This window comes from Arvicola amphibius, chromosome 1 (genome assembly GCF_903992535.2).
Source record: "Arvicola amphibius chromosome 1, mArvAmp1.2, whole genome shotgun sequence".
Lineage (NCBI taxonomy): Eukaryota > Metazoa > Chordata > Mammalia > Rodentia > Cricetidae > Arvicola > Arvicola amphibius.
The window spans coordinates 177,939,515-177,953,046 of NC_052047.1; positions in this window are offsets into that span (position 1 = coordinate 177,939,515).

A 13,532-nucleotide genomic window follows, 5' to 3' on the forward strand; every position below is an offset into this window, starting at 1 on the left:
TGTTTGTTTGTTTTTGTTTTTTGAGGCAGGGTTTCTCTGTAGCTTTGGAGCCTGTCCTGGAACTAGCTCTTGTAGACCAGGTTGGTCTCGAACTCACAGAGATCAGCCTACCTCTGCCTGCCGAGTGCTGGGATTAAAGGCATGTGCCACCACCACCCAGGCTTTAAGACATTTAAGACAAACCCACACCTCACTTTGAAATAGGAAGGACCATTGTAGGGACTAACTTACTTCACTCGCTAGTTCATATACAGTCATCATCTAGGAGAAAACTGACTACAGAGAGCTGGAGGTGCTCTCACACCGGTCGGCAGAGCATTGACAGTTGCTCTGGCTGCTTTAGAGAAGGCTGCAGCTCTTACTGGAGTGACTGGGGTGGGTAAAAGGATGTGGGGAAACCCTGCACAATATTTTCTATCTTGGCTCTCTAAGGCCTGGAATCTGCTCTTCCCGGACAGAACTACCGAGGGCGCCCTCTAGAGATCTGTTCGCTGCCATTACTACGTGAGGCTCTGCTTTTAGCAGTGACAAGCCGCTGCACACAGTAGGAGTCTACAGTATGTGGTGGGTGCAACCTGGGCTTGCAATACTATATTTTAACTGTGTCACAAGATTTGATGCAGGCCTTTCCTGAGCCAGTGGTGTGTGTGCGAGGGAAATGCTTCATAGATACGACTCACATTAGGGATATCCTCTCTGGAATACCGACTGGGCCAGCAACGCTTAGGGAAGGGCAGAGCTTTGAGGTATTTTAAAAGAGATTAACACTTATTGTAGGAGTGCTAATCACCGAGTGAAATGATCAAAGGCCAAGCTACGAGGTGTTAACAAGAAAGATTAGAGAATTGGGGTGTGAATATTCAAAACCGGGGCTGAGAAACCTGGGTTCACAAAAGGGAAGAAAAGAAGTATAAGCAGAAGTGACCAGTTTCCCTGAAGCAGGGCTCAGGAATCGTCCTTAAAACTACTAAATGCCCCAATGCTGGCTGCTGCTTCGTTTGTGTCAGGAACACAATAAATATTAGATAGGGCCACTTCTTTATTAAAGTTCCTTGTTTAAGATATTTAAAAGGACCATAGAGAGGAAAAAAACAAAGCAAAACATTTCTTTAAAAAGAAAGTAGAGAGCCGGGCGGTGGTGGCGCATGCCTTTAATCCCAGCACTTGGGAGGCAGAGGCAGGTGGATCTTTGTGAGTTCGAGGCCAGCCTGTCTACAAAAGCTAGTTCCAGGACAGGCTCCAAGGCTACAGAGAAACCTTGTCTTGAAAAAAAGAAAAAGAAAGAAAGAAAGTAGAGGAGAGTCTGGCTCTTTTATTTCTTTTAAAAATGGAGGGATAATTTGCCCACAGGAATTGATCACTCTTGAGTGCATAGTTGCCAGAACTTTTGCAGTCAAGGATGGGGGTTGCTCAGATAATTTTCGTTTTCTTTCTGGAATGAGACAGACCACCGGATAACCAAGGACCAAGAACTTGAAAATGAAATTAGAGCACAGGTTTGATGTCCAAGTCACCAGTGCCTACGAGATGGTTTTCTAGGAAGTGGGTGTTTGCAGAGACACAATGAGAGGGTGGTGTGGAGGGAGGCTCTGGAGGAGGCTTCTCTGAGCATGGGGATATCCCAGAATGAAGTGCTAATTTGAAAAGGGTGAAAACAAACAAGTCCCAAGGAGAGGCTTAAAAAAAAAAGTAAATATTGTATTCAGCATAGTTAATGTGGGGGGGAAAAAGGCCAGAGCAGTTGGATAGTTGAGTGCTTGTCTTTCCTGTGCTGAATTGAGGAAGAGGAGGACAGGAACATTTGCTGGGTTTTCCTAGTGCTATTGGAGGGCAGGGAGGGGTAATTGCTGACCACGAGAGGAGAAGTTTCTTTGGCCAAGATTGAGAGCAGCACTAATCTATGGGTATAAACCTAAATTTTTAGAAAGCACACGGATAACATATCCATATAGTAAGACAACAGTAGAAGGTTCTCTCGAGGGCCAATGACCTTCCCAGCCACGGGCTTTTGACTAGGTTTACAGTACCAAGCATGAGTTCCCTGGAGCAGAGCAGGCCTCAAATCCAGTGCCAAGTGGTTGGTTTTCCCCCTAACCTTCATACCGCTATTTTGTCGTCCCACCTGGACGGTCCCTCTTGTAGCATTTGGGATTTGCTGTTGGACACCACTAAGGGTATTCTCCCCCAGCAGCCCACATAGCACATGGTGCTGTGAGAACCAGCCGCAGTGAGGAAGTCAGAAGCCCTTTGGACTCCTTTGCCTGTACTCTTCTCCTTAGAAGTGGCTACTGCTGTCACTGGAGTGTGGCTAGGTCTGCCTGAGTTTATATGTGAATGGCTATGGATATCCAGAAACGTAACTTTGGTGTTTCAAAACCAGTAAAGTGAGTGCTGGGGATATAGCTCAGGGAAGAGAGTGGGAAGAGAGTTTACCTCGCAAACTTAGGGTCTTGGGTTTCATGCCCAGTACTGCAGCAAAAGCAGCAACAACAGATCAGCCACATGTATTTCTTTCAGTCTGATTTTCTTGCTAACATTAGGACTTTGTGGACAGATTTATCAGACTCATTAAAAAACAAACAAACAAACCTGTCCTTAGCCTATTTAACCATTTTTCTATTGATGAAGATTTAGGATGCTTTTAATTTATTGCCATTATCGCGAGAAAAGTGATCTAAGAAAGTCTTTTTCTAATGACCAAAATATCGCCATCATATCGTTTTCAGAGCGGAAATGTCTTGCCTGTCAGAGTTTGGAAAATTAAACAAGTTGTTGAACCGTATAACTCAGGGTTAGTGCTGCCACTTCCCTGACTTCCTGGGAGCCACACCAAATCCCCCTGGGGTTCTTAAAGTCAATCGTCACAAGTTTTGTTCACTAGGAGACACATTCACTTTTCACAGACCCGAAACTAGAGTGGAGGCCGAATAGAAAAAGAAGAGTTTTCTGTGGCTGGGGAGAGAGAGAACCTCTAGAATGAGTAATGATGGGGTGGGGGTGGGGCTGTCGCTCACCTGGGAGACTGCTTGCTGCTTGCCTAGCATGCTTGAACACCCCCCCCCCCACACACACACAACCTTGCATAAACTGGGCAGAGTGACCCAGGTGGTAATCTCTGTATTTGGTAAGTACAAGCAGGAGGATCTGAAAATCAAGGTCTGGCTTTAGAGTGAGTTCAAGGCCAGCCTGGGCTACAGGAGAATGAGATGAGAGAAGTGGGGGGGGGAGGGAGGGAGGAAGTGTGTGTATGTAGGGGGGTGAGCACGACAATACTGTGATTCCCATTTGGAAAATGCACTGGAATTTTCATGCTTTTTAAGTCCTTGAGGGACTTGGAAGCCTCACGATACATCCTGGCAGCTCCTTGATGTCCTGAAGCAGGCCTGTCCTCTTATCTCCCTTCTGGCTGTGTCCCATGCTGCATAGTTGCTCAATACTCCAGTCCCCCTCAGAGGAAAGCTGTCTGATAGCTCATGCACATTGTGTTAGTCCTCTCCGGATCACTATACTGAAAGCATGTTATTTTAACTCAGACGAAGGTTATTTTCATCTATGGCTCAGAGACCAGATCTCCACATAGGACTGTCTATTGCTTTCTGCCTCTGGAAGACTACATATGATAGTAGAAGTGAATGGTAGGGAGAAAGAAACATTCGAGATATGAGCTAGGAAGCAAAAGGAAGAATACTGTAGTCTCTTAATCCCTCTTTGGTGGCTCCCATCACCTAAGGACCTCTTAGTAGGCCCTGCCTCTTAACAGCTCACAGCATGCCCCAGCATCTCTACTCTGGAGCTGTGGCTTCATGTGTGTGACTGTGATATAACACTCTGACCAAAACCAGCTTCGGTAGGAAAGTGTTTATTTGGCGTAGACTCTCAGGTCACAGCCCACCACAGAAGGATGTCAACAAGCTGGGCGGTGGTGGCACACGCCTTTAATCCCAGCACTCGGGAGGCAGAGGCAGGCGGATCTCTGTGAGTTCGAGACCAGCCTGGTCTACAAGAGCTAGTTCCAGGACAGGCTCCAAAGCCACAGAGAAACCCTGTCTCGAAAAACCAAAAAAAAAAAAAAAAAAAAAAAAAAAAAAAAAAAAAAAAAAAAAAAAAAAGAAGGATGTCAACAAGAAGACAAGCGTGCTTACTATTTCTTGACACAACCCCCATGACCAAGAAACTCACTCGTAGCTAGGAAGTACTGCAGAAGCCATGGAGCAATGCAGCTTGGTAGCTTCCTCCTTACACAGCCCAGGACCACCTGCTTAGGGAATGGTACTGCCAACCGTGGGCTTGGCCTTTCTGTATCAACTGGCAATCAAAACAGCTCCTCACCAATCTGATCTGGGCCTTCCTTCAGTTGAGACAGTCATCTTAGGTAACACTAGGCTGTATCAAGTTAATGACAGTTAAAGCTGACTAGGATACCTGGGGATCAAACTTCCAAGGCAGGGACCTTTGAGGGATCCTACTCATATTCAGGCCATTGCGCTACTGATGACAGTAACCAACAGTCCTGACACTTGTGAGGAAGAGATGCACTTTAAACAGTGTATCAAACTGATAATTCTTGACTCTCTCTGCCCCTGCATTTAACAGTCGTCTGATACATTTATTACCTGGGTCATTGAGATATCTCAGTGACTAAAAGTGCTTGCTGTATAAACAAGAAGACCTGAATTCGGGGGCTGGAGAGATGGCTCAGTAGTTAAGAGCACTGACCGTTCTTCCAGAGTTCAATTCCCAGCAACCACATGGTGGCCCACAACCATCTATAATGAAATCTGGTGCCCTCTTCTGGGGTGCAGGTATACATGCAGGCAGAATACTGTATGCATAATAAATACATAAATAAATAAATAAGACCTTAGTTCAGTTCCTATGGTTGAGGAATTGGACTGAATTCTGACCTCCACATGTGCCGCGCACCACGCCCCCTTGTCTGCACTCGGTGCGCTTGAACCCAGTTCGCGAGCTTCGGGCAAGGGGCTGGAGGTTAAAATACACAAACACACACAGACAGAAAGACAGCGACACAGGTCATCCTTGAATTCTCCAAGAATGCCCCCTTTATTGTGTTCAGGGGCAGATTATATAGAGATAGCCATGCCCCAGCCAAACCCACCAGAAACCTCTCTCCTGCCATCAGGAACTCCTGAAGGTCTTGTGCTCAGAGCAGCTGTAGGCACTCAGACCAGGGGATTACAAGAAATTCAGGATCTTGGGTCTCACTGCTCCCAACATCTCCCCCCTAAATTTTTTATAAAATAGAAGATCCTCCTGACTACACAGCCTTTTGGTCACTTTGATTGAACCTGTACTCAGGAGAGAGTGACAGCATCTCCTCAGGAGAATACTGGCTTTTAGGGAACACAAGAGAGCAACTTAAGCCTGTAAGACACACTATGGCACCTGCATGCCTGTACACACACGCACACTAATAAAAAATTAAAAACAAATTTAGTGAACAGCGTACTGTAGGTTATACATGGCGCTAGGTTCTGGGCATGTCAAGGTGAATTTGAGCACATGATGTCTGAGGATTATTCTAGAAGGTTTTTACAAAGTCCTTCTTTTGAGCTATGTACAGGCGTGGCAGTAGTCATTGGGGTGATGCTAAGAGAAGAGCATTGTGAAAAGGAGGTGTTTCAGGGTCTGCTTAACATAGTATTTAAAGACTGTCCCGCGTAAAATCTTCCGGAAAGGTGCAAACCCACCCGAAGGCGATCAGAAATGAAACACACACCTTTCCTCCAAATCTTAGCCTTAAGGCTATTTTTTTTAACTAAACAATTAGTGTTTATTTTTACTTTTTAGGACAAGGTCTGTCACCCAGGTTGGCCTCAGCCTTCTAAGCATCAGGACTACAGGTGTGCACCACTGTACCTGACATTGTCTCTAGAACTTTTCCCCCTTCTCTGCTGCTTCTGTCCTCTGTGTCATGGGAATTTTTCTCAGATCACAACACAACTGCCTTCCATTTCATTTGGGAGACAAACCCGGCACATCGGAGGCCGATGGTCCAGCGCACAGAGAGCTAAGCCTCATAGAAGGAAACATTGCATCTTTGTGAGCCAGGGCTCAAGCAGAGCAGAGCGCATGATTGACAACTCTTCCCAGTCCAATATTTGGTAAAACTACATGCAGAATAGATGTTATAGCACCGTAGGATGCATGGCATCACGCTACCCTAAGTCATTCTGAAATAGATTTCCCCTTCTTCCCCTCCACGTGAAGCAGACAAGCCCAGCACCTACCCAGAAAGCACTTTAAGTTACTGAGTTATTAGGCTAGTTAAGAGGGCTAATCTTGTGTAAATCTGCTCCTGCCAACAAAACAGAAAGGCTTCCATGACCGCAACTCATTTCAAGGAAAGGGTAAACATTTTAGCCAGGGCAGGGCCCTAATTCAGCAAATTTTATTTATGTCCAAATGCAATGGTATTGGCAATGAAGAGCAATTCAGAAGTCATAACCAAGAAGATCATTGTGCAGGGCCCTTAAAGTTCCCTATAAATTTCTGCTGGTGACCTTAGAGCCACTGCTTGACCACATAGCCAAATATTTGTATTAGGTGTTCCTGTGTTTAGCACATAATTAAAAAGATGGCATTCTTTGACTCCCTCTCAAATCATTCGGCTTCTCATCTCTTTCTGGAAAAGGCTGCAGGGACTCAGGGTGTGTTTTCTAAAGAGAAACTTTACTGTGTTGCAATAAATCCAGGGGCCAGGGCATTAATGCACCTGAAGGGCTCTTAACGTGTCTGTGCTGGAGATCATCCTTCAGGCCTGTTGCAAGGAACTTTACCTTTAGGGTTATAAATCCTTTGATAAATGGCTATAATGGAAAAAGCTTCACCAAAGGAAACATGGACTTCAAACATAGTTAAATGCATTGGCCAGAACGGAGGCTTCAGGACAGGTGGGGAGGCCATGACACCTTGGGGGATTCACTCAGAGCACTTGTCTCTGGTGAGGTAGAAAGACTGCCCCTGAGATGTATACAGTGGGAAATGAGATGCCAGAGGCAATCTCTCCCCAGCAGCTAACACAAGGCCTTTCTCTTTTCTGTTTGTAACCCAGGGAGTAGTGGGGTGCTAGGAATAGAAAGCTCCTATCTAAAGTGTATTCTAAGGGCTGGTAATGAAACTTGTACACACAAATATGGGGGTTTGATCCCCAGCACCATATAAGCTGACAATGGTGGCATAAGCCTTTATCTAAATATATGGGGACACAAAGTAAGAGGGTCAAAGATGCTGTTGAGATCATTCTTGACTATACAGTGAGTTTGAGGCCAGCCTGGGCTACATGAGACCACATCTTAACAAAGTACAGTCTAAGAACTCCAGCATGGTAATAGCAAGAAATCAGGGTAAACAAACCCTTCCGGGGCTTACGTCTTTCCGACTGAACCAGAGTCTTTCGTGGTGGTGACAGGGGCAGGGAAGTGAGTGGGTTTAGGATTTGTATCTTAATTTTTTTGATATTATTAGCCCATTTTAAAATAGCAGCAGTAAGATTATTACATGTTAACACAGATATCTTGTAAAACATAGGTATATTTTCCAAAATAGCAAATAATTTGTGAGAATAGTGGTGTCATTTATTTATAGAGCTTCCAAGTATCTTTAGTGTGTGCCCTAACACACAACAGGTGACCCCCCTTGTTCAATGTCTGTTCCGCATTGAACCTGCTGGGACACGCTGTTTTGGTAAAAGTCCTCTCTTAGACAAACACATAGTTAGGAAAAAGAATGTTGTTTTAATGGCATTTTCAGGTAGTTGTGATTTGAGGAAGGAGACAAATTTTAATCAAAACTTGGCAAGTGGAAACTTGGACAGGGTAAGAGCATCATGGAATCTCAAGTCATATTGTTGGAATTTACCGTCCCATTAAAACATAGCCACCTTCCTGGAATCTACATTTTTAAGACTGGCTGCTTATTGCAGTGCTTACATAGAGCAGAGTTGCTTAAACGTTTTCCATGTGCCCAACGGAAGGGCTGCTCGGTACTGAAGCCACCATGGCTTCTGGGTGCTGACCGTAGCGGTTCATCTCAGTCTTCAGTACTGTATACCTTCTTACCGCCTGCCTTTTCCGTTTTCTCCCACACCTCTCAAATGTCCTTTCTCCTTGGCTTTCATAATTAAATGCTGCTTTTGTCCAATCACAGCCCCTCACATGCTTGTTTCTATCTCTTGTTGCTTCTTCTTCTGTTCCGTGGCCTTCACTATGGATAGTGCAGTTTGGACCTTGGACTCACTTCTTCATTTTCTGCCTGCTTTTACTAAAACACCATCACTGTGTCAACCTGTGAGAGCCAAAGTCACATTTTAAGTTTTAATTACTATGCCTTAGCGATTCATGAAGCAAAATGAGTCCGATCTGCAAGCCCCAAGGACGGAGTTCCTGAAACGCTAGAGGCCACGTGTTTTCACTCCCCTAAGCAAGTTTGTGTGTCCCATCTGCGCTGGATGCGCTTGGTCATGTGTGGGCAGGAGGTAGGTAGGCAGGAAATGTGTCAGGATGTATGCTTGCCCCTGATTGGACCTGATGGGAAATGTAATGAATTGCGGGTTTTCCTTCTTAAGTCCTTGCCATACTTGATTTTAGGCCATTTCCTGGGAACCTGGGTATGGACCTGGCCAGAGCCCATCCACCTGTCCAGTATTTTATTAAAGCTTGCTTCAAATTTGGTTTTAAACTGTGGTAGTGTTCTTAGTTTGTTCGGTGGGAACAACACTTCACCTTCATGCAGATAACCCCAGAATCCATATCTCTAACCTTGACCTCTCTCCTGAGTTCCTGCCTCTTATCTCTGCCTGTCTGCCACTGGAGATTTCTGCCTGGATTTCCCACCACCCCACACCCAGAGCTGGCTTTCCCAGACTCCTGTCAATGGGGAAGGGGTGTGTGCACATGCTTGTGTGTGTGTGCATGCATGCATGCGTGTGTGTGTATATGTGCATGTGTGTGTGCATGCATGTGTATGAGTGTATGCGTGCATGTGTGTGTATTTATGCATATATGCATGTGTGTATGAAACTTGTTCTTACTTCCACTGAAAACAGTCATGAGCTTGGTAGCTAGAACACCTACTCCATGTCAGGCACTTCACATCCCTGCCTCAATTCATCCTCGCCACAGTCTCATTGGAGGGGAATTGTTTGCACTTTTACATGGCAGGAAACAGAGGCAGAAAGAAATTTAACACCTTGGCTCATATGACACGGTTATGAAGTGGACAGAACATGACTGGCTATCCCAAAGCTCATGTGTTTGCCATTATGCCCACAACTACCGAAATAATTTAATTCGTGGTTACATTTCCTGAAAGACGGGAGGGGGGCAGCAGTTACCTCTGAGTCTTTAGCGTTTGGTGTGAGGTATCTGTATAGGCAAGGTTTGCTAAAGCAGGCGGTGACGAATGTGGAAGCTTTGAGTCAAGCAGACCTGGGCTCACTCCTACTGCCATTTTCAATGGAGTGGGAGAATTGGCCATCTGGGTGTGTGAAGACACACACACACACACACACACACACACACACACACACACACACACCTTACTTTCAGGAGTATTGGAAAGAAAAATGAGATACCATTTGTCAAGAATCAGCCCTGGTAGTCAGATGTGGTCGTATACTCTTGTAACTCCAACACTCAGAAAGTGGAAGCAGGAGGATCACAAGTTCAAGGCCAGCTTCAGACAGCAGCCTTCGCCGCATGAGACCCATTTTCAGAATGAAAGCACAAAACTCATCCTAAGTATTTGAAAAGAGGAAACAACCAGAGGGAAGCGGGAGGGAGAGTCTGTGGGAGCTGACTGTCAAAATACTGTGTGTGTGTGTGTGTGTGTGTGTGTGTGTGTGTGTATGAAAATGGCATGATTCTGTATAACTAGTGCATGCTAATAAAAAAATAAAATGTACCCAAAATACCCATCCACTGATAAGTGGATCTATGGGACATAATACATCCATAGGATGGAACATTATCTGATGATAAAAGGGACTGAATTCTGCTACAGGCTATAATATGCATGAGCCATGAGAATATGCTAAAAGAAAGAAGCTAGACATAAGGAGCCATATTTTATTCCATTTCATATCAAGTTTTCAGAGCAGGAATAATCAGTAAAATCAGAAAGTAGAGTAGTGGCTGATTAGTTACAGGTGGGACTGCTAACTGGGGGTGGAGGTGTTGAGCAGGGTATAAAGCCCTATGGGATGTTGGCTGTACAACATTGTGTATCTACTAAGTCCACTGAAGCATGTACTGTAATTAGGTGAGGTACACAGTATACGAATAACATCTCAATGGAATGGTTAAGAAGCAGAATGAACCTCAAATGCTCTGTGCATCATTGGGGCTTAGCCAATTCTTATTGATGACTTTGCCTCCTTTGCCTAGTTTGCTCCAGTGACAACTGGCCATTTGTTTTCTCTTGGGATGTCCTGACTGAAGTGCCGCCATTGTCCTCTGCCTGCCCCTGGCAAACATCTAGTGAGCTTGCTTTGTCTTTTCTTTGGAGGTGTTTGAAGACTGGGTTGCGGGGGGGGGGGGGGGGGGGGCCTGTCTGCCTGCTGCTCCTTATGGTTTGGCTTCTGCTTGTGCCTGGATAGTCCCGAGTGTGCTGCCATTCACAGAGGAGGCCAGACCACCTTCCTTCCCTTCCTAGCCAACAGTCACTTGGTAAGTGACAACCCTGAAGAGAACACCTTGAGGCCTGTGGGTGAAGCAGGGGACTGAAGCCAACTCAGTCTGTGGACATGGGACTCTTTGATTTGATTGTGATACATAGGACATAGATATAAAACCACGGAGACATAACACAAGTCTGCTAAGTGTGCAAGTATGCAGTTCTCACTGAGATGCCCACAGAGCACAATCGGCCCTTGAGGGTGTAAGGACTTTGATGATGAGAAGATGAGGTGTGTGAGTCAAGGCTAAAAACCAGGCCTTCCTTCTTCCTGCTCAGTGCATTAAGAATGTATTATGTTGCCAGGCGGTGGTGGCGCACGCCTTTAATCCCAGCACTCGGGAGGCAGAGGCAGGCGGATCTCTGAGTTCGAGGCCAGCCTGGTCTACAAGAGCTAGTTCCAGGACAGGCTCTAGAAACTACAGGGAAACCCTGTCTCAAAAACAAACAAACAAAAAAGAATGTATTCTATGCTAACCTTTGCTTTGTTATGTCTTAAATCATTAAGACTGAGCCAGGTTGGTAGTGCTGCCTTTCATCCCAGCACTGGGGAAGTAGAGGCAGGCAGGTCTCAGTAAATTCAAGGCCAGCCTGGATTCCAAGCCAACCAAGGCTATGTAGTGAGACCATGTCTAGAAACAAATAAAAAAACACAAGATTAAGTACAGCCCTGCAGGAGTTTACAGATGTGGGAGGCTGAACACAGGAACTCCTAGGAATCCATGAATAAAATACAGTTTGGATGAAGGAGTTTGAAAGGCCCACAGAGAGCCCTTGTGTGGACTTACAGGGCTCAGGACAGTTTTCTGTCAGGAGGTAAGGAAGCAGACAACAAGTTTCAAGGCCAGCGCGTGTTTTGGAGAAGGGCAGGTGGTTCTGGGCCCTGTCCATCTGAGCTGGGAGCTGAGAATGTTGAGGGGAGGAGAGACTTTGTGGCAAAGGTTTTTTGTTTTTCCTGTGCTCTGTATGGAAGTGATCAAAGCTGAAGGCGGGGCATCCTTTCCATCTCTCTCAGGTAAAACTGCCTAATTTCACATCTGTTTTGCTGCCTTCTCTTGAACACTAGCCCTCTCTCTTCCTGTTCCTCCTGCTACAAAGTCCCTTCTAGCTTTGGTTGAACTGTGGAAGCCATGTTTCCTGGAATCCTTGCTATGTGTGTCCGGAAGGATGAGATACTTTCTCCCCTCTGTCACTCAGGGAAGGAAGCTGAATGGCACAGAACCCTCCCCCCTCAGCAGAGACCACCAAAATCAGAATCAGTACAACAGAATGTTGGTCCCATGGATCAAAAACACCTACTGAGCCCCTTTCCAAATTTGCATTTTGATTATAGCATTTGAAAACATGGACCTCTAAGTCGGGAGGTAGTGTTTGCCAGGCCTACAGAAGGATCTTGATTTGATCTTCAGCACCAAAAACCAAACCAAAATAAACCAAAACAAACCAAAAATTCAGCTCCGAATTTCCTAGCAAATTTTTAGAATGCTCCCAAAATAGATACACATCCCCGGAATTTGTCTCTATGTGTCCTGAAAGATTTAATGTGGTCTTCCTGGGGAAGCATAAACCCCTTTGCTGGTCATCGAAAGAGCAGCAAAAGTGCATGGCATATTCACATGGACTTGCGTGTTTTTAATTGAGTGCTATACGCGTAATTACTTCTACAATCTACAGGTGCAAACCAGGGATTGTAGCCCCCAAACAAAATGGCACGTTCATGGACTGAATTCTTAGTCATTTATCATCCTTTTCTGTACTGTATTAGTATTTTTAACTGGTCAGTCAATCATAAAAAAAATTTCAACTCTCAGTAAATCTTATCAGTAGCACAGAGATAATGGGATCTCTGTTTACACGCTGTCGATTGTGTTCGCTCTTTGATAAAGGCTGCAGACAGTCAATAAATGAGGAGACATTTACATGACCAGGAGGAGTCTAACTAAACTATCTAATCTTTCAAAAGACAGTCAACACAATGAGCTCCAAACGAAATCCCTTCAAATACTAGAGAGACACTTTAGTGCTTAAACCCAAGCCGCCATTAAAGAACCATTAAAGCCTTCCCCTTTACCTCCCAGAAAAGGATTCCTGCTTGCAGTTTATGCTCTGAAGGTAGGTCTTCATCATCCATGTTCAATGATTTCTAGGACCTGGGCTTGGGCAGGGGGACAGCCATTTAAGTACTGGACGGCTGACCTCCACAGTATTTAACACTGTAAATGTGACAGGAACATTTCTCTTGGATTTCACAAAAGCGAAACACCAAACTTGCTGGTTTTATTCCTCCTAATCAAGTAAGGAAACCTCCCTTCATTCAGAATTCCCGGATACTAGTACTTTACATGTTGTTGGGACCATCTGGAGTCCTGGCCTCCAGCTGCGCTTCCCTGCTAGAGATCTTTACTTTCCTTCTGATTTGAGTTACTGAAAGCTGTGTCAAAGTTGTTTACCAGCTCTGCTTCACAAGCACGTGTTGCTTTGGCCTTGAGACTCAGAGGATAAGGTTTTCACCTGTTGGCCCACTTGACTATTGGGTATATAAGTCTCCATGGTGCTACTGAATAAAGGGCTTTTTACCAGTGACTAGTGGTCCGTGTCTCTGTCTCTCTCTCTGTGTGTCTTTGTTTCAAACTCCAGCCCCTTGCCCAAAGCTCGCGAACTGTATGAGCATAGAGCACAGACAGACGTTGTGCGCTGCAACAAGTTACTTGGAGATTCTTAAAACAGAGGTTGCACAAAGACTAGGAGTTAACCTAGTGGTGCATATTGCCCGATGAAGGAGCAAAGTTTTAAAGCCTGGCCAGACACTTTGGAGAAGACAGGTGGTAAATACCTGG